This window comes from Oratosquilla oratoria, chromosome 29 (genome assembly GCF_046742065.1).
Source record: "Oratosquilla oratoria isolate Oo_2021 chromosome 29, ASM4674206v1, whole genome shotgun sequence".
Classification (NCBI taxonomy): Eukaryota; Metazoa; Arthropoda; class Malacostraca; order Stomatopoda; family Squillidae; genus Oratosquilla; species Oratosquilla oratoria.
Genome location: NC_134805.1, coordinates 6533832 through 6557869, shown reverse-complemented (window position 1 = coordinate 6557869; position 24038 = coordinate 6533832). Strand labels below are relative to the sequence as shown.

At 33.9% G+C, this 24038-nt stretch overlaps 1 protein-coding gene across 1 annotated transcript in view; it reads left to right on the top strand.

Annotated features, from left to right (window-relative positions):
• Window positions 1–24038, top strand: part of LOC143040805 (uncharacterized) — a 35028-nt gene that overhangs the window by 557 nt on the left and 10433 nt on the right. The gene's annotated exons all lie outside the window — the stretch shown is intronic.

The window sequence follows — 24038 nt, the reverse complement described above, 5'->3', positions numbered from 1 at the left end:
TAGACTCTGGGGCAAGGGGGATCTGGAAATATCCCGACATAAGGTCCAAGGTCGTGAAAACTACGTTGTTTTCACCGACAGAGTGGAGGAGGTCGTGAAGGAGTGGAATCGGGTATCGGTCGGGAACAGTGAGTTTATTTAACTCTCTGAAATCTACTACAGGTCGGAAGGACCCGTCTTGTTTTAGCACTATGAGAAGTGGAAAATTCCATTCGCTAATGGAGGGTTCAGACATCTTGCGCAATCATGTCTTGAATAAGGTTATCTACAATCATGCATTTGCTGTGTGGTAATCTGTATGCGGAAATGTAACATGGTTTTGAGTTTTCACGAAGGGGTATATGATGCTGAATAAGATTAGTGGCTCCAAGGGGTTCACCTTCCGTGGCAATGGTCTTTCTGAACTTGTTGCAAAGTGCAAGTAAGTCTGCTTGTGCATCAGGGAAATCAATATGGTTAAGCTGAGATGCAGCAATGGGCTCCTGTGCTCCTGGCACATCGGAAACTGGCACAAACTTGAGAAGTTGGGAACTTGTCATCCATGACTTTAATACGTGAAGGATAAACTTGGAAATCGCAAATGTTTGTACCAACTGAGATGGAGGGGTGCGTTAGTGTCATTGGCAATTAAGATGCAAGTGGGACCTTTCTTTAACGTAGAGCTGATGGCTGAAATCAGGGAAATACCATTTACGCGGCAAATTTCTGGCATACAGAGTACATCGGTGTCTTGTGCTTGGAAAACTCGTATATGTACCCGTGTGTATTCACGAGGGAACAGCGTCTTTGGGCTGATAAGCACTGCGTGCGTGTGTTGGAGAGTAGATAACACTTCCGAGACTGGAGCGGAGTGTGTGTTGAATGCCTCTAAGAGGGGCAATAAATGGTCTTCCGCCGGTGAAAGATCAACGTTATTTACTGGGTGTTTTGTATTTCGTTTCGCAGATTTTTACATTCGAGAAGAGTGTGCGCGCCTGTTACGCTTGGAATGTCTTCCTACAGCTGGTAGTTAAATGGAAGGATTAGAGTCATGTGCATGTGTGTGTTCGTCGGTGCCATCAAGAGCTGGTGTATCTTCGTGTGATGAAGCAGAGTTAGTTTGAACAGTTGTGCTAGAATTACTTGACGTTAAATCAGGCTTTACCTGCTTGGTCACATTGAGGTGGTCGACTTAACGAGAATTTAACATAAGAATGAAGAAGACTGCAAGAGACCACAAGGCCTACACTAGGCAGCTCCGTATCCATCACTACCTGTCATCCCCATCCATAAAGTTGCCTAATCGTTTCTTAGAACAACTGATAGTTTCAGCGCTTACTACATGGTTACTAAGTTTATTCCATTATTAAGGCTTTCCCTGAGTTCCTTTTTAAAGGTAGACGCTATTTTTAGCTGCTCTGTCCTTAGTTGTGTATGGCCCGTGATTTAAAGTCTTGGCAAAGGCTTTTTTGAATTCTGTGACGAAATTCGCATAGTTATCTGTTTCCAAGAAGACGTCAGACTGAATGACATACCCAGCCAAGGTGTCGTGTTTGTCTATCCTAGATGTTAAAATGGACATTTTAGTTTTGTCATCAGTGGCACCTCTACGTGTTATCTCTGCTTCAACCTCCGTGAGGAAATTGTGTACAGGGATGTTCCTACCATTGAAAAGTGGCAAGGTCGTCTCGTCCTTTATAACTGTGATTGGCTTTTGGGTAGTCATGTTGCTTTGCGACGTGTTTGCCTCTTGTGACGAATTGTTTGAGTGCTGAGTGGTCATGTCCTGTGTCTCAGACATTCGCGCAGAGTGGCTTCGTGTGATGGGTCTGTTTGTTGCGTCAGAGTGGTGTTCGGCCCTATTCATAAAAAAAAAAAAAAAAAAAAAAAAAAAAAAAATAGACCTTGTTGCTACTAGGTGGCTAAATAAACGGAAAAAGATCTGCTTACCCAGGTTGACGTATGGAGGGAAGGGGGATGGAGAGTCGCAGTGATGGGGGGGGATGCCGTTGGTCAAAATTTGCGGTTAAGGGCACTGCTGCAATTAGTGAGGAAAGGTTAGTGTTTATGTTGGGTTTAGAGTGTATGAGGAAGAGAGAATATTACGATTATATACATATGTGTGTTTACGTGTGGGTATGTAAACAAAAGACAATAATATAAAAGGGGGGGGCGTAAGGAGAGTGTCGTTGGCGACGTAGGTCTGTTGGAGTCTTGGTGGCGCTCTTTGTTGGAGATTGGTCTTAGTGTTGGAGGGCGTCGTTGGCGACGTAGATCTCTTGAAGACTTGGTGGCGCTCTCTGACGTACTAGAACTGATGTACTAACGATTATGTATTAAAGAACTAGTCTAGTAATGTATTATTGCACTAGAACTAGTGTCCTTGTATAATAATACTAGTACTAATTTATTAGTACTAGTGTACTAGTAGTGCACAAGTTCTAGTGTTTTAGTATTAGTGTACTAGTACTACTTTACTAGCACAATTGCACTATTACTATTGTATTATAGTGCATTAATACTAGTGCACTTATGTACTATTACATTAGTATATTACTATTAGTACATTACTAGTACAATATTACACAAGTACTAATGCACTAGTACTAGTACACTAATACATTTGTACTAGTATATTAGTATATTAGTGGTAGTACACTAATGTATATGTAATAGTACTTTCACACTAGTACTAGTACAGTAGTACACTAGCCCTGATACTCTAGTAATACTACAGCAGTATTACTACACGAGTACTAATAAACTAATACTGGTACATTTGTACATTAGTACCAGTACAATAGTGTACTAGTACTATGGTAGAAGTATTAGTGTAATATATCTAGTGCACTACAAAGTTCTAATGCTAGTGAACTAGAATCATATTAGTGTACTAGAACTAATGTACTAGTACTGCGTACTAATGTACAAGTGTATCAATGTATTAGTATTCTAGTACATTACTTTAAATACACTAGTACACTAGTGTATAAGTACTAATAGATTAATACTAGTAAACTAGTACTAAAATATTAGTACTTTTATACTACTATTAGTACAATATGCTGATACCAATTTAGTGTACTAATAATAATGTACTAGAATTAGTACACTAGTTCTAACACAATAGTACAATAGTATATTAGTATTAGTTCCCTAGTACTAGTAAACTAGTATACTACTCGTACAATAGTATTTAGCAAAATAATACTAGAACTCTAGTGCTAGTACACTAGTACCAAAAGATTGCTAGTACATTAGTACTAAAAGATTACTAGTACACTGGTACTACAAGAGTACTATTACACTAGTACTAGTATATTAGCACTAGTATCTTTGTACACTAATACTAGAACTAATGTGTACAAATACTAGTGTACTAGCCTTGTACTAATGTACTATTTTGAGCACTAGCACTAGTGTAACAATACTAGTGTAGGCTATTAGTGTACTAGTGTAGTGGTACAAATGTACCAGTATAATTGTACTAGTACTAATGTTCTAGGTTAGTAGTGTATTAGTACTTGTGCAGCAGCACTAGCACACTACTACTAGTGTACATATTTAATAGTATAAATTGATATCAGCACTATTACACTAGTACTAATACACTGGCATATTAGTAAACTAGTAATAGTACACTTGTACTAGTACGATACTACTAATACACTAGCATTAATACGCTTGTACTAATAAACTAGTACACTTGTACTAGTACACTAATGTATTAGTATTCTCTAGTTACCAGTGTACTAGTACTATTGTTCTATTATACTAGTACTAGTGTGCTAGTGCTATTGTACTAATACTAGTGTGGTAGTTCTAGTGTACTTATATTAGTGTAAGAGTAAACTAGTACTAATTCACTAGTACACTAGTACTGGAAAACTAATACACTGATAGAACATTAGTAAACGTACATTAGTACAATAGCAATTGTACACAAGTACATTACTATTACAAAGGATTACAAAGGCGGAGCATGCCGACAGGAGACCTTTTGATCCATATCTAGGTCGGATGCAAAAAAAAAAAAAAAAAAAAAAAAAAAAAAAAAAAAAAAAAAAAAAAAAAAAAAAAAAAAAAAAAAAAAAAAAAATAATTTTAATAATAAATTAAAACTATAATAATGTAAAAATAACAAATAAAATACATAAATAAATGCATAGGTATAGTTGAATAACAAACAAAAAGGTAAATAGTAAATGATTATAAATTGACATATAACTAATAATAAATGAAAATCAGACAGACAAATTATAACAAAACAAAAACAAATAATATAACATAAATTATAATCATTACAGCATCTTACTTAGGTATTTATCTAAATGATTCTTAAAGCTTCGAACTGAACTACATTGCACTACCTGTGCAGGAAGTTTATTCCATTCATTAACTACACGGTTGGCAAAGTTGTTTCTACCTACTTCCAAATTGAATCTATTTCCGGACAGTTTGAGACCATTGTTTCTTGTCGGATTCTCATTCAATGTGAAAATGTTGTCACTTTTGATGTTGTCAATTCCCTTTAATATCTTAAAGACCTGTATCAAGTCACCTCTGAGTCTACGCTTTTTTAGGGAAAACAGATTCATGTGCTTAAGTCGATTTTCGTATGATTTATTTTTGATATTTGGAATCAGTTTTGTGGCTCGCCGTTGTACTTTTTCCAGTCTGTCAATGTCTTTAATGAGATTCGGTGACCATACGGAAACAGCATATTCCAAATGTGGACGAACTAACGATTTATATAGCTTGTTAATGAGTGATGGACTTTTGAAATCAAAAGATCGCGCAATCAATCCCAGAATCTTATTTGCTTTCTCAGAGGCTGAAATACACTGCTTGGATGATTTGAGGTCGTTACTAATAATTACGCCGAGATCTTTTTCACTATCCACTTTTGTTAACGAATTTCCAAATAACTTGTAATCGTACTTACTGTTATTTTTACCTATGTGCATTACCTTGCATTTACTTGTGTTAAATTTCATTAGCCACTTTTCAGACCATTGCTGTAATTTATCTAAATCTTCTTGAATATCTAATTGGTTTGAGTGATCATTTGCCACTCCGCACAGTTTTGTATCATCAGCAAATTTGGAAACAGTAGATTTTAGTCCATTGTCTATATCATTTATATATACTATGAATAGAAGTGGCCCAAGAACGGAACCCTGAGGAACTCCACTTGCAACATTTTTCCATCCAGAAGTTTTTCCATTTAAAACAACTCTCTGTTTTCGACCTTTCAACCAATTACTAGTCCAACCTAATAGGCTACCACTTATTCCATGCAAAGCTAATTTAGTAAGTAGTCTTTCGTGTGGGACGGTATCAAAAGCTTTTGCAAAGTCTAGATATATTAAATCTATATTGTTTCTTTTGTCATTAATACTAGTGCAGTTGTACATTAGTACTAGTACACTAGTACTAGCTAGTACGCGTAAGCTAGTGCTAGTTCACTAAGTCTAGTACACTAGAGTACTAGTTGTAGTGTACTAGTGCACTAGTACTAGTGTAATGTACTAGTACAAGTATAATCGTGTACTAGAGTACTAATGTACTATTCTACTAATATTGTAGTACTAATACATTACCACTAGTATTAGTACATTATTACTAAGATAATACTAGTACACTAGTAATAGTACACTGCTAAAACAGTACTATTACACTAGTATTAGTATATTAGTACTATAGTCCTAACACACTAATATTAGTACATACGTATTGGTACCCTAGTGTTAGTAATAGTATTAGTACACTTGTATTAGAACGTGGGAGTGGTTTCTATGTCTTTCTTTTTGGCTACCCCTCGTGTAGGGAGAAAAGCCTTTGGTATATGTTTGTGTGTATGTATGTATGTATGTATGTATGTATGTATGTATGTATTAGAACGAGTTCAAAAGTACTAGTTCATTAGTGTACTAGTGTATAAATGTAGTTGTACTAGTGTACTAATGTAGTAGAATACTAATTATTAGTGTACTAGTACAGTGTATACTATTTTACTAGTACTGTTGTACTACTACTAGTATGTACTAGTAGTGTACTAGTACTAGTGAAATAGCACTAATATACAAGTGTACTAGTGCTTGTGTACTAATATAATAGTTTACTAGCACTGGTGTGCTAGTAATAGCGCACCAGTAATAAAAAACTAGTACTAGTGCACCTGTGCTAGATAACTAGTTCAGTGGCACTAATACGCTAGTGCACTGATACCAATACACTAGTATTAGTACATAATTATACTAGTACTAGTACACTAGTACTAAGTATATTAATGATAGTACACTAATATTAGTTCACTAATAGACTAGTACTATAACACTAGTACTGACTACACTGCATTAACATACTAGTACTATAGCACTAGTACATTAGATCAATAGTAACTATATCCTATTACACTAGAACTAGTGCGGTAGTACTAGTATTTCTATACTAGTTCTAGTACAGTAGTACTAGTATACAAATAGTACACTAATAAAAACTGGTAAACTAGTACATATATAGTACCCTAGTATGAATACACGAGGAATAGTCCACTAATGAACGAATAACAATTTAAAAGAATATCAGCACTAGTGTACTAGATTATTAGCATTAGTATACAAGAACTAATGTACTTGTGTAGCACTACCAATGAACCTGTACTAGTGTTCTAGTGTACTATTACTAGTATATTAGTACTAGTGTAATAGTAATAGTGTGCTATTACTAATATGCTGTTGTACTAGTTGACTACTGTTCTAGTATTTGTAATACTATTGTAGTACTAGTGTATTAGTATTAATGTACTTCCGTACTAGTGCAAGTGTACTACTCCACTAGTACTAGTGCTTATGTACTAATACTAATAAACTAGCAAACTCTTATACTAATACTAGTGTACTAGTACATTATCACTAATACACTAGTACTAGTACAGTCCTAATACAATAGTACTAGTACACTAGTACTATTACACCAGTACTAGTATACTAATACATTAGTACTAGTACACTATAATTATTACACTAATACTAGTACAATTGTATTAGTACATTAGTACCAGTACATTAGAACGTGTACAGTAATACACTAGTACTAATCCACTAGTATTCGTACACTAGTACATTAATACTAGTACACTTGTACACTATTACTAATACATTGGTAATAGAATACTAGTACTATTATAATAGCACAAGTACACTATTAGTACAATAATACACTACTACTATTATATTAGTAAACTAATCCTAGTATATCAGTATTAGTACACAAGTATTAGTACAGTAGTAGTAATGTCCCAGTGAACTAGTATTTGTGTACAAGTACTGGTGTAAAGTAATAGTGTGCTAGTACTAGTAATAATGTAGTGTACTAGAGTGCTAGTACTATCAAATTAGTACTAGAGTACTAATGCATTGTTAGTGTACTAGTACCAGTGTTCTAGTGCTAGTGTCCTAGTACTAGAATATCTAATATAGTTCACTATCACTAATATGCTAGCATACTAATACACTAGTATTAGTGTGTTAGTACTAATGTGCTAGTATACTAACACTTTAGTACTAGGATACTAGCACAACAATAGTACACTAATACTAGTATACTAGTGCTACTTAGTACACTAGTCCTAGTAAACTAGAACACTAGTGCTAGTAAATTAACAATATAAGTAAACTAGTACTAAGAGTTTTATTGTACTAGTACACCAGTACACTAGTACTAGTATATCAATAGACTAGTACTAGTATGTTAGTACACTAGTACTAGTATTCTAGTACTAGTACATTAGTAATAGTACAATAGTACACTAGCACTAGTACACTACACTCAATACTAGTATATTAGTAGTATTACACAAGCATTAGTCCCGTAGTACTAGTACACTAGTATGGTAGTACACTAGAACTTTTACACAAGTACACTAATACTAATACATTAGTACTAGTACACTAGTAATTGTACACAAATACTAATACAACGATATTCGAGGACTAATATACAAGAGTGTTAGTATTACTAGTGTACTTATATTATTGTATTGGTATATACTAGTGTACTATGCTATTGTACTACTAGTGTACTTGTATTCATACTAGCACTATTGTTGAACTAGTACTAATGTACTAGTAATTGTGAGCTAGTGCTAACGTACTAGTAATAGTGCATTAGTACTAGTGTACTAGTATTAGTTTACTTGTAAGTGTATTAGTACTAGTGCACTAGTACTGGTGTACTAATCAAAGTTAATAGTACTAGTGTAATAGTACAAATGGACTAGTGTTTTAGTAATAATGTAGTAGTGGTTTAGTACTAGTGTACTAATACTAGTTAATAAGTACTAGTGTAATATTACAAATTGACTAGTGTTTTAGTACTAATATACTAGTGTACTAATACTAATGCATTGGTTCTAGTGTACTAGTACATGTGTACTAATACTATATTAGTGTTTTAGTGTCCTATTATCGTACTAATACTAGTATACTAATACACTAGCACTATTAAACTACTAATAATACACTAATACTAGTACAACATACTAGTACACTAGTACTAATACAATAGTATAAGTATACTTGTCCTAGTACACGTGTATCATTACATTAGTAATAGTACACTAGAACTAGTACATAAGTTCTAGTACATTAGCATTAGTACACTGGTAATGGTATACCAGTACATGTACAATAGTACTAGTACACTAGTACCTTTACCATATTATCAGTACAGTGGTAAAATAGAACATTGGTACTAATACACTCTGTAAGAGGCTGGTAGATGTAGGTAGACAAGTAAGGTAGATAGAGGGGTACGTGGTGAGATTTTAATTTTCAGTTGGATGTTTGGTAAACCGTTTAGGCGAAGGCGCTGCATAATCTCGCTCCACATATAATTTGATAAACAACCCGATTGGAGAAAGGGTGGAGGAGGAGGAAATTCAATTGGTTCATGGGAGAAAAGCCACGCCCATAGGGGAGGCACTTAGATGCAAGAATAAAGATCATTGGACTAAAGAAGTCATGACGTCAATGCGAACTGACCTAGTGATCAAATTGAGGACTCCAGCAGTTGGGAGTCCTTTAGTGTACCAAAGACAATGACGTTGTAGAAGAACGAGTGAAGAAAATCAAGAATTTTTTCGACAGAGAAATTCCCTTCCATTTAACAGAGTAATGGAACTTCAGTAAGTAACATGATCGCAAGCAAAGGGCCTTCCAACAGGAAAATACTGAGTGACTAACCTACATAAAGACAGTGATGAAAAGTTGAAAGTAAAAGTAGTAGTAGACTAGTACTTATCCCTAGTACACTAGAATATTAGTACTAGTATACTAGAATGATTAAACTATTTGAATATTACAAGTACACTAATACACTAGTACAATACTAGTACACTAGTACTAGTAAATTAGTAGTACACTAATACTATTATACAACAACCTTAAACTAACATACTATCAATAGTAAAGTAGTACACTAGTACTAATAAACTAGTACTTACTAATTCTAGTAAATTAGTACTAGCACATTAACACACTAGTACTGATACACTATTATAATAGTACTAGAACACAAATATACTAGTACACTGGTTCTTAATACGCTACTGCGCTAGTATATTAGTAATAGAATACTAGTACACGTGTAAATTAGTACACTAATATTTGAACATAAATACAGTAGTACCAGTACACTAACATTAATTCTCTAGTATTAGTATATTAGTACTAATACACTAGTATGGTAGTCACTAGGACACTAGTACAATAATACTAATACACTAGTACTAGTACACTAGTGTACTAGTACTAATGTACAAGTATACTTATATTAGTGTATTAGTTCGTGTATTTGTGTAGTATTACTAGTGTACTAGCACTAGTGTGATAGTACTAGTGTATCTATACTAGTAAAGTAGTACTAATGTACTAATATAATAATACATTAGTACTGGTGTACTAGTAGTAATATACTAGTACAGTAATATACGAGTACTAGCACACTTACATTAAAAGTAATACACCTGCACTAGTACTAGAACACTAGTACCATAGTAAACACACTAGTACTCAAATACTAGTACACTAGTAATGATACACTACTACAATCTTACATTAGTACAAGTGTACTAGCACTTATAAAATTGTACATTAGTACACTAATACTATACATTTGTACTAGTATACTAGCGTTAGTACACTAGTCGTACATTAGTGCACTAGTACTAGTACACTATGGTAGTACACTGTAACTAGTACAATAGTATAAAAAAAATCAAAGGGAACCCACGGAATTTGCCATAAATCATATATATATATATATATATATATATATATATATATATATATATATATATATATATATATATATAATTTTTTTTCCCAAACTTACCCCCAAAGGGAATAAATCGCGCACACTAGTAATACTATACTAATATATTAGTATTAGTACACAAGCATTTGTACACTAGTACAATATTATTGCTACACTGGTACTAATACACTAGTATTAGTAAACTAATATTAGTACACTAATGCAATAGTACTAGTACACTAATATTAGTGCACTAGAACTATTGCTCGACACTAATATTAGTTCACTAGTACTAGTACACTAATACTAGTACATTAGTGCTAGTAAAATAGTACTCTGGTATATTTGTACTAGTATACTAGTACTACTACTCTAGTACACTAATATGAGTACACTTGTACTAATACAATATTACATTAGTTCTAGTGTACTAGCACTAGTGTACTTGATCTAATACTAGTGTACTAGTACTAGTTTACTAATACTGTTACTAACACTAGTATACTAGTACTAGTATACAAGTACTTTTGTACTAGTACTAGTATACTAGTACTTTTGTACTAATACTAGTGTAGTGTTATATTGTGCTAGTGTATTAGTACTAGTTTACAAGTACTACTTTATTAGTACTAATGTATTAGTACGTGTACTAGTACTAATGTACTATACTAGTGTACTAACCCCCAGTGTACTAGTATAATGTCACTAGTGCACTAGTTCTGGTGCTTTAGTACTAGTGTATTAGTACTAGTGTACTAATGTATTAGTACTAGCGTATTAGCACTATACTAGAACACTAGCACTAGTACAGTAGTATATAATAGTACACTAGTACTAATACACGAGAACTAGTGGACTAGTACATTTGTGTATTAGTAATAATTTACTAGTACTACTGTTCTTGTACTAGTGTATATGTAGTGTACTACTGTACGTGTACTAATGTACGTGTAATAGCACAAGTGTACTAATGTACTGTTCGAGTAGTAGTGTACTAATACTAATATAATATACACTAATACTAGCACACTAGTACTAGTATATTACTAGTACGGTAGTACACAAGTACTAATACACTATTACAATAGTACTAATACACTAGTAATATTACACCAGAATACTGTTATTGATACACTAGTACTAGTTTACATGAACACTAGCACTAGTAAACTAGTGTACTATTACTAGTGTACTATTGTAATAGTACTAGTACACTTGTGTATTAATGCTAGTGTACCAGTACATTAGTACTAGTGTACTAATATAATGATGTATTAGTACTAGTGTACTAGTCCTAATGTATAAGTACTAGTGTAGTAATACTAATGTACTATTGTTCTAGTACTAGTGTATTAGTACTAGTATACTAGTACTAATGTACTAGTATTAATTCACTAGCATTAGTATACTAGTACTAGTGTAATTTTAATGTGTAAGTACTAATGTACCTGTGTAATAGTGCTTTAGTGTACTAGTTTACTAGTATTAGTGTTCGCGTATTAGTGTACTAGTACTAGTGCACTAATACTAATGTACTAATGTTCTAGTACTAGTGTACGTGTAGTGTACTATTGTACGTGTTACTAATGTACGTGTACTAGTACAAATTTTCTAATGTACTAATGTAGTAGTAGTAGTACTAGCGTATTAGTGTAGTGTACAAAGTGGAACAAAAATTTAACTTAAGCCTTTGCGCTGAAAATGTAGATTTGGATAGAAGAATATTTGATTGGAATGACCACATTCTCTGTGGTAGAATTAGTGCTTATTGCTTACCATTATGGCTGTCTGACGCCTTAGTTTCGTCGAGCACCTTAGTTTCATAAACCACCAAGCTGCGAAAATGAGGAATATTTTGTAGACACACACACACACACACACACACACACACACACACACACACACACACACACACACACACACACACACACACACACACACACACACACACACACACACACACACACACACACACACACACACACACACACACACACACACACACACACACACACACACACACACACACACACACACACACACACACACACACACACACACCTTCCCCACATGCGTTTGGAATGGAGATTGTACAATTGAGGGCTGATGGGGATAGATACACACCCAGCAACAGATAAGAGGGAGGGAGGAGGGTGGAGGGGAGTGCAATATATAGGAAATGAAAAGGGTGGGAGTGGTTTCTATGCCTTTTTCTTTTTGGCTACCCCCCGTGTAGGGGGAAAAAGCCTTTGGTATATGTATGTATGTATGTTAATGTATTTGACTAAGGTAAATGTTAAGTTGCGGACAAATACGCGATATGGAAATAGAAAATTAATCATCAATTTTGTAAATTATAATATATCAACGTAATATGCAATTTTCTTGGCGGAAATGAAAAACAAAAAAGTTGCTCAAACAGATCTTGGTAAATGTTCAGTTGTGTACATGAACGCGATATAGCGTTAGAAAATTAATTATTAATTTTGTAAATTATAATGTATCAACGTAATATACAATTTTCTTGGCGGAAATAAAAAACAAAAAAGTTGCTAAAACAGATTTCGTAAGTAACGAAGTCGCGCCGGACGAATGGTACGCCATGTTTATGATAGATGCCGACGTCGAAGAAATGATCAGTCAATCAATAAGTCAAATCAGCCATCCTGAGCCCACTGCTGAACAAAGGCCTCCTTCATAGCATTCCATGATTTACACGACCGCGCCATCCTCTGCCACGTCACTCCTGCAAACTTCTCAATTTCGTGTCTCCATCTTCTGTCTGGTCTCCCTCTTTCACACTTTCTATCTCGCGGCGTCCACTTAGTAACACAATTGCTCCATCGTTCATCAGTCGTTCGCACTAACTTACCTGCCCAATTCCACTTTCTCTCTTTTACTGCTTCCACAATATCTTTCACTCTAGTCTGCTCTCTCACCCAACATGCTCTCTTTCGGTCTCTCAGCGTTATTCCCATCATTGATCTCTCCATTCTCCTCTGTGCTGTCCTTAGTTTTGTTTCCATTGCCTTCGTTAGTTTCCAAGTCTCACACCCGTAGATTATTGCTGGTAGAATGCATTGATTGTAAACTTTACGTTTCAAACATAACGGTACAGAGCCTCTCAGGATCTTATTATACTTACCAAACACTTTCCAACCAATCTTAATGCGTCTTTTTATTTCATTATCATGATCTTTCGTCACTTTCACCATCTGGTCTAAATAATTATACTCTTCAACTTCCTCAAGACTCTCATCATCAATTACAATCTCTTTACTTTGAACTTTCGTATTGAACATTACTTTGGTTTTACTTTTATTCATTTTTAAACCTACTTTGACACTTTCCTTGTTTAGATCACTCAGCATATCTTGCAAGTCTTCTGCTCTTTCTGAAATAAGAATAATGTCATCCGCAAATCTTAGGTGGTTCAAATATTCGCCATTAATCTTTAAACCTTTCTTTTCCCAACTCAATCTTCTGAAAACATCTTCCAAGCAAGCTGTAAATAGTTTGGGTGAAATTGTATCGCCTTGCCGTACTCATTTCTCGATCTTGATCTTTTCTGTTTCTTTATGTAGTCGAATTATAGTGGTACCTTTCGCATAAATCTTTTCTAAAACTTTTACGATCTGTTCGTTTGTACCCTGCTTGCGTAGCGAGTTTATTATTGCTATTTGTTCTACCGAGTAAAAGGCCTTCTCGTAATCTACAAAAGCTAAACACAGAGGTATATTGTATTCTGTCGTTTTCTCGATTGGTTGGTTTATCGCCTGCAAATGGTCTAGTGTCGAATATCCGCTCCTAAAGCCTGTCTGTTCTCTCGGTTGGTTTCCATCTAAAACTTGACTTAGTCTATTTGATAGCAAGCTAATCGGTCAATAGTTACTAAGGTCCTTCTGGTCTCCTTTTTTATGAAGCAAAATCACTATAATTTCCCTGCGTCTTTCAACAGATCTATCGATATACCATCTTCCCCGGGTGCTTTTCCTCGTTTCATAGTTTTTAGAGCAAATTCTACTTCTTCCTTTGTAATCTCCGGTACACTACTAACGTCTACACATGAATTTACTGATTCAACTTCGGTCTTCGACGAGTAAAGCTCTATGTAAAATTCTTCAACTATTTTTACCATTTTGTCTCCACATTTAATTATTTGTCCATTTTTATCTTTCAAACATATCATTTGCTGTCTTCCTAAAGCATGTTTGTGCTCGGTCACTTTAATACTTTTACCCTTCCAAACAGTTTCCTCTATTTCATCCATGTTTCTCTTTCTTTTCTCTAATCTCTGCCTTTTGTTGATAAGCTTGTTTAGTTCTAATCTTTCTATTTCGTCTCTCCTGCTTTTAATCTGAATGGTCCTTCTTTTAATTAGGTCATTTGTAGCTTGGGAGTATTTGTTTTCACTTATGTTTTTTGTACTTCCTACTTTCTCTGCCGATTCTCTAATGATATTCACTAAATTCAAATTAATATCTTCCACGGTGTCCTCATTAGTTCTTAGAGCTTCGAATCTATTTTTAATTTCTAACTGAAATTTCTTCTTATTATCCTTAACCTTTACAAAGCTTATATTTTTTCTTAAAATCAGTTTATTTCTCTCGGCTCTGAAACTGAATCTAGCTGTGCAACCTACCATTCTATGGTCACTACCTATGTTGACTTTATCACCGTAACATTGTTAACGTTTTTGCTCTCATCTCCTAATATGAAGTCTATTTTGTTCTTTGTTGTTCCATTTGGACTCCTCCACGTCCATTTACGACCTACACACTTTTGGAAGAAAGTGTTCATTATCCTCATGTTGTAGTTCTCTACAAAATTGACTAACATCTCGCCTCTGTCATTTCTTTCACCTACTCCAAACTTACCAATGCATGTCTCATCGCCCATCTTCTTCCCCACTTTAGCATTAAAGTCGCCTATTACCAACGCGTATTTACTTTTTTCTTGATCCATTACCTGACTTAAATAATCATAGAACGATCAATTTCATCGTCTGAACTTTGTAAAGTTGGTGCCTAAACCTGAACTATTTTTAGACTGTACCTTTTACACAGCCTAATCACAATTCAAGCTACCCTGTCTGACAAACTACTGAATTTGACTACGTTACCAGCAACCTCTCGTTTTATCAAGAATCCTACTCTACTAAATCTTTCTTGTCCTTACCTCTATAGTAGAACAGGTGGTGACCATCTTGTAATTGTATCAGCTTTTCTTCCGCTCTTCGGACTTCGCTCAGTCCTACGATGTCCCACTTGATGTCTAATTCTTCCATTAAACTCTCCAGTCTGTGATCTTCTGAGAGACTTCTTACGCTGTAAGTAGAGATCTTCATTTTCTTCATGTTGTTTAATGTCCAAGACTTGGATCTGCTTGGACAGTGCTTACTCACATTCGGTGGCACACTGCCCGTAAGTACACAAGGCAATACGGTTGGACCTTTAGGAGACGATGATCCAACAGGAACGCCCGGTTTTGTTTTAGTTGTGCTGTTCACATTGGCTATGAAGGGGGGTTGGCAGTAATCTCACCTCCGTCCCAACTGGTTTCTGGTGAGATATTTCTTTGGTGTCATCTTGTTCATTATATTCGGTGAAAACCCTATATCCATAGGGTACCCAATGGTCCACCCCGTCATTATGACGATATCCCATATATCTATGAGGAGTTTCCCTGTTCGCCATCAGGGACGTGCCAGTTTGCAGTGGGTCCTGCGACTGTGCGTGTGAGCTACTCTTTGTCTGATCTTTCTTACAAAACCTGTTCGATATGGGTGACCCTGCAGAGATTGTTTCTCTATCGACATAGCTTTTGTATTCATTAAGATTCTCAAGCCTATCCACCACGTCAAGGTGTCAATTCTCGGATAGGATCGAAATGAAAGGATTATAAATTCGTCTAACCTAACCTAACGTGTATTTAGTAAATCGGTACCTGTAATTTTAGGTCATCCGGATCGTCGTCGTCGTCACGGATGTTGGCGGCCTGTTCAACCACTCTTTCTGATTGCGGGGTATATAGGTTTCTCATAGCTTGAAGGAATGCATGGATTTCAAGCTCCATAGCATTCCGTCAAGAATATATTCCTCCCGAGGTACTGGCGGAAGTACCGAGGGCGTGCACCAGGCCTCAACTGGACCGGGCAGACAACACTTGACAAACGACAAGATGGCGTCCCGATCCTATGATAGCGACTTCGTTTGTATATTTGCTTGTAGCAAGGTATTTTTTATTTTTATTTCCGCCATGAAAATCGCATATTACGTTCATTTCATGTATTATAATTTACAAAATTAATATTTAATTTTCTAATGCTATATCGCGTATTTGTGCGCAACTGAACAAAGACATATGTAGTGATTACATATTTACTTAATTATTGTATATATTTATTGCATATGTATCTCCTTTATTGTATATGTAATACTTCTTTGTTATACATGAGTACTTAATATCAACAAATATTTATTGTAAATGTATTGCATAAGTAAGCCTATGTAGTCATTACATTATATAAGTGCCCTATACACAATTATATAACCGATTATATATACGTCATTAGGCGTACGCTACAGGCGTATGCGTCTATGCCAATTTTACGTGCTATAGCATTACGGTATTTAATATAACGTTACCCTTAACCATTTTTCATACATATTCCTCATTATATGTAATTGTTCTCTTGTTTCTGTATATTCTTATGTATATATCTAGATTTGTTGTCTGTATTGTTTTGCCTGGTCTTTTCTCCGCCTGGCAAAAGTGTATAAAAAAAAGGGGATCGGGAGAGCGTGCTCATGCCCAAGGCTGGGCCTCCCTAGCTAGTGCTGGGCAAATACCGCTAATTTCAATACCGGAATTACCGGTGAACAACAATACCGTTACCTAAATTACCGGCAGTGTACCGGTAAAAGACTCGTGAGGTAGTAGTGACGTCCCAAGTTCTAGTCGAGTTCGAAAAATCAACGTTTTTGTCATTTAATAAGCTATATCTCTGGTTCTATTTTACATATCAATTTTATTGTTATGTAATTGTAAAGGGAAAAAGTCATACTTTAATTGGAAAAATTGGAAAAAGTCATACTTTAATTGGTATGCTATCTACCGCACGAGTGAATGGAGGGTGTCTGAGGGTGGGTGTGGTGTATAAACTTTCGTCCGCGTCTGTCTGCATGCATGGGTTCATGTTTGGAGGGTGCATGTGGGAGTGGGAGTTTTGTTAATACACACACACATACACATGTAATGAGCTTTGACTAATTTGTAATAAATGTTTTCTTAAAAACTAACCTAAACTGACTAATTTGTAATAAATGTTTTCCTAAAAACTGTTTTTAATGCTCCCTTGTTTTAATATTTATTTCATACAAATTAGCCCAGCACGTGATCCAAAGACCAAGGTGAATACTCAAGGATATATTAGATTTCATTGTCAGCATGTTTTTTATTTATTTCCTCAATTATCTTTTCATACAAATTAGTTCATATTCTTATTTAGAAACAGAAGCATATTGGCATTTTCATCACTTAAGCATATATATATGTATATATATATATATATATATATATATACATATATATATATATACATATATATATACATATATATATATATATATATATATATATATATATACATATACATATATGAGTTCGTTTGGCGACACGCGGAATTTTTCGATGAAACTTTCACAATTAATATAATTTCGTATGCTGATCACAGGAACATTAATTCTATTGATAAATTAACAAAAATGCCGAAAAAACGGTTTCAATGGTAAAAAATTACCGAGACCTTAGCGGTACATACTTGCTTAATGGTAAAAGTTTAACCGGTAAAATTAGCGGTACACTAGGCCCGTCAGTACCGTCACTCAGTACCACCAAGCCGAGACGTGCTTACCGCTCTCTCAGTGTTATGGTATAGCTTATCGGTTAACGGAGCCTTAACGGTAGCAGAATTTTTGCCAGTAAGCTACCGTCAAGGTTGTTACCGATAAAACCCGTAACTACCGGTAGCTGCCCACCATTGGTGGGCAGCTACCGGTAGTTACGGGTTTTATCCACTACCGTCAGTACCGTCACTCAGTACCACCAAGCCGAGACGTGCTTACCGCTCTCCGAGTGTTATGGTAGCTTATCGGTTAACGAAGCCTTAACGGTAGCAGAATTTTTGCCGGTAAGCTACCGTTAAGGTTGTTACCGATAAAGTCGGTAACTTTACCGGTAGCTGCCCACCACTATCCCTAGCATCGGCTTGTGAGAAATCACTTCCTGCCTTACTTGTGTGTAGACCTACGTAATAAACTCCCAACAGAAAAAACAGTGTGTTTGCACTTAAGCACACATACACTGACCTAACCTAACATTCTACAGTTAATTATGGTTCGTGAAACATAACCTAACCTGATCTGATCTGACCTAGCCCAACGTGACCCAACCAAACCTATGTTGATTAGTGTAGGGGGTATTCTGTAATTGCAGTTGGGGTGGAGGTTCTTCAGTTGATCGGTGGGGGGGGGGAGGAGGATTCTACAATTGACCCGTCAATCTTTTAACCGGCGTTAGTAGGCTACTATAGACGTTCCCGGTTCCTTTCATGATCTTGCATAATCCTACCTATCTGAGCTTAGCTAGGCTGGGTTACCTAATATTTCGAGAAATCCTAGGCAAGACTATGCAATGTCATAAATAGAAAAGTAATCTAATGAGGATACATTACCACCAGATCTAGAACTATTCTTGTTGGCAGTTTTGACAAGCCACCGTCCTTTCTCTCTCACACGCATTCTAAACAACTCTATTCAACTGGTGAACTGGTCTTAAGGCAGCCGTTGGTACGAGCTGACTGTCGTATAGTTTGTGTACAACTTATTTTGATTAATATCATACCGTGTTTACCGTGTTTGTTTATCATTGTAGAAAAAGTTATTTACAATCTAATATATCGACAATTAGATATTTCAGAGGAGCATTCTTACATGAATCAAACATAAGACGACTGTATTAACAAATACAGTTATGATTCGAAGTCTTTAAATAAAACAAACACCAAGGGTTTTGTAAAGAAATAGAAATAGATAATATGTTTTTTTTCAGGACCTTAAAATTTATTTTCTACAAATGCACCGATACGTGCAACAACATGGAGGAAATATACAATTAGACAACATCAGCGAATTAAGTTTCGCCAATAGAGGCACAGAGACACTACGTAGTTAGTTCTTTATCTTCCATACGTGTCCCCATCCACCCCTGCAAACAACCAAATCTATGGCAATATTAGATACTATTGTGTAGTCTACCGCAAATATTATATGGTAGCGTCATGATTTGGCAATCATATAGCGGCGACCCATATCTATGAAGTGAGTTAATTTTGACGAACAGTGAGCTCTAGGATCCCAACAGAACAGGAGCAGAGGTACGAGATTTTGGATTTCGTTATCTTTAAACGGAAATAAGTGATTGTGTTAAATTAGTGATAATTTAGAAACTTTTATTATTAATGTTATTATTATTATTATTATTATTATTATTATTATTATTATTATTATTATTATTATTATTATTATTATTATTATTATTATTATTATTATTATTATTATTATTATTATTATTATTATTATTATTATTATTATTATTATTATAATTATTATTACTATTATTATTATCATTATTATCATTATTATTATTATTATTATTATTATTATTATTATTATTATTATTATTATTATTATTATTATTATTATTATTATTATTATTATTATCATCATCATTATTATCATTATTATCATTATCATTATCATTGTTATCATTATTATCATTACTATTATTACTATTACTATTATTACTATTATTGCTATTACTATTATTACTATCATCATCATCATCATCATCATCATCATCATCATCATCATCATCATCATCATCATCATCATCATCATCATCATCATCATCATCATCATCATCATCATCATCATCATCATCATCATTATTATTGTTATTATTATCATTATTATTATTATTATCATCATTATTATTATTACTATTATCATTATTATTATCATTATTGTTGTTGTCATCATTATTATCATTATCATCATTATTATTATCAACCTCATTATTATAATTATTATCATTATCATCATCATCATCATCATCATCATCATTATTATCATTATTATCATTATTATCATTATTATTATCATTATTATCATCATCATCATCATCATCATCATCATCATCATTATCATTATTATTATTATTATTATTATTATTATTATTATTATTATTATTATTATCTTATCTTTAAATTATTATTATAAAAAAAAATTAAATGTGTTTGAGATGAAATGCCTGATAAGTATTGTAGGGGTTACTAGGCTGGATAGAGTGAGAAACGAGGTGAGGAGGAGAGCGGGGATGGAAAAGGAGTTGGGAGACAAGGATGATGAAAAAGTATTGAGATGGTCTGGACACATGGAAAGAATGACTGAAGAAAGATTAGTAAAGGAAGTGTGGAAGGCAGAGGTAGAGGGAGTGAACTTGAGGAGGCGACCGAGGATGAGATGGATGGATGGGGTAAAAGGGGCGTTGAGGAAGGGAGAAGACAAGATAGGGGTGAATGGAGAACGGTTGTGTATGGATGATGCTGTGATGCATGGACGGGAGTGGGTGGGGGTTTTGGGGGTGTCAGGGAATGGTTATGTGTGAATGATATTTTGATGCAAACCGAAGGGATTTCTCTCCGTTTTCTCTTTTTATGCATGAAGGGACAGTAAGGGGGTCTCCGATTGAATGAAACGGCCTTGCTGTGAATGTGTTGTGTCTTGCTGCATTGCTTCTGACCTAGGACAATGGGCGAGATGCAGTGATAACCTGTCATCCAGGAGGTGCCAAGAAAAGAGGGAGGGAGGAGTGGTGAATGGGAGTGGAGTGGAGTGGAGTGGGTGGGGATGAAATGGGAGCGAGTGGATTTATTCCTTTGTTATGCCTTTTGTCTTTGGCTACCTCCCTTGTAAATGGGAAAAAGCCCTTAGCATATGTATGTATGTATTATTATTATTATTGTAATTATTATTATATTTATAATAATGATAATGATAATAATAATAATAATAATAATAATAATAATAATAATAATAATAATAATAATAATAATAATAATAATAATAATAATAATAATAATAATAATAATAATAATAGTAATAACAATAATAACAACAACAACGATAATAATAATAATAATGATAATAATAATAATAATAATAATAACAATAATAATAATAATAATAATAATAATAATAATAATAATAATAATAATAATAATAATAATAATAATAATAATAATAATATTATTATTATTATTATTATTATTATTATTATTATTATTGTTATTATTATAATAATAATAATAATAATAATAATAATAATAATAATAATAATAATAATAATAATAATAATAATAATAATAATAATAATAATAATAATAATAATAATTATTATTATTATTATTATTATTATTATTATTATTATTATTATTATTATTATTATTATTATTATTATTATTATTATTATTATTATTATTATTATTATTATCATTACTAATACTATCATTATTATTATTACTAAAAATATTTCTATTTTTCATCCCAATGGTGCATGTAAAACAAATGTATGTTATTCATATTGAGCCATTGAATTTTTATGGCACATTTTTCAAATGAAGAAACAAAGATGGAAGAGAAATGGAACATATTAAAAGAAAAATACAAGGAGGGAACAGATAAATATGTACCAAAGAAGAAACAAAAAAGGGTTTTCATAAAGTGTTGGTATAACAAAAAGTGGTAGTGAGGCTAAAAATAGAAGAGACAAATCCTGAAAAAAAGGAAAAAAGACAAAAAAAAGAAAAAAAAAAAAGACCAAATGGCAAACATACATCAAACAAAGAAACTACGAAAAAGATATAATAGATAAATGGAAAGACCAACCTAAATTATTTTACAGATATGTAAATGAGAAATTAAAAGACAAACACGAAATTGTGAAACTGCGCGAAGGAAATAAAGAATAAATAGATGATGTAGAAATGGCTGAAGTTATTATCAGGCATTTTATGTCTGTATTTACAATTGAAAGCCCACAAATTTGGAAGGAAGGATAGCGAGGAAGATCCCCCGAAATGAAAGAAATAACGGTAACACAGAAAGAAATAAGGGACCAAATAAAAAAAAAACCTTGACGTCAGAAAGTCACACGGGCCGGATGGAATTACAAATTGGATATTGGAAGAGTGTATATATGAACTAACGGACAAAATACACAAGATAATTGACCTCTCACTCAAAGAAGGAAAAGTACCACAAGATTGGAAAAATACAAATATTGTACCAATATACAAAGGAGGAGACAAAGAAAATCCAACAAACTATAGACCGGTATCCCTTACAAGCACAGTAGCAAAAATATGCGAAAAAGTTATTAGGAATAAATGGATTAAACACTTGGAAGAGAACAAAATACTAAATCCTAAACAATTTGGTTTTAGAAGTGGAAGATCATGTACCACAAACTTAATATGCTTTTACTCAAGATTAATAGAAATAATACAAGAAAGAGACGGATGGGCAGATTGTGCTTTCTTGGACTTACAAAAGGCTTTTGACAAAGTACCACACAAAAAGCTACTAAGAAAAATTGAAATAATAGTTATTGAAATGGATGAGAGATTTGTTGAACGGGAGAAAAATGAAGGTGGTACTTAGAGACAAGAACTCAAATTGGGAAGATATGATAAGTGGAGTCCCACAAGGTTCTGTACTGGCTCCGATAATGTTTGTCATTTATATAAATGACATGGATGGTGTGGAATGTTATATGAACTTCTTTGCAAATGATGCGAAACTACTAAAGAAAGTACAAAGGAAGACTGCAAGTCACTTCAAGAAGACCTGGACAAAGTCTGGAAATGGAGTCAGAAGTGTGAGGTGAACCTCAACATTAAGAAATGTAGTATAATGGAATTTGGAAAAAACAAAAATAGAATATCGGGTCAATACAAAATTGGTACAAATGAAGTTAAAAAAAATTAGCTCGGAAAGGGACCTAGGAGTAACTATTTCTAATGACATGACACCAGACAAACATGTCAACAAATTAGTTGGAAAAACTTTTAACTTATTAAGATCAATGAAAGTAGCCTTTGACTACATGTATGAGGAAATGGTTAAAGAAAATATTAGTTACACTGATAAGACAAAAATTGGAATACGCTGCGACATTATGGACACCTAGTTCTAAAAAAAACATAAACTAGAAAGAATTCAAAGAGCAACGACAGAGATGGCATCAACACTAATTTGACGTACGTACAATGATTGGATAAACTAAATCTACCAATCCTGGAACAAAGAAAAGAAAGAGGTGATTTGCTAACCATCTATAGAATTATGAAAAGGATGGAAATTCTTGATAGAGACGACTTACTAAAGTGGGACAGAAGAAAAACAAGAGGACCCAAGAAGAAACTTAGGACAGTTATAGAAGAGATTTGAAAAAGAATAGCTTCCCACACAGGGTGATAGATATCTGGGACAAACTGAATAAGGAAACTGTGAGTGCTAAAACTATACAAGATTTTAAGAACAAACTGGATGCGGAAGTACAAAAGCGGGTTACAACGAGCATGGCTCTCTTCCCGTAAAATACAACTAGGTACAACT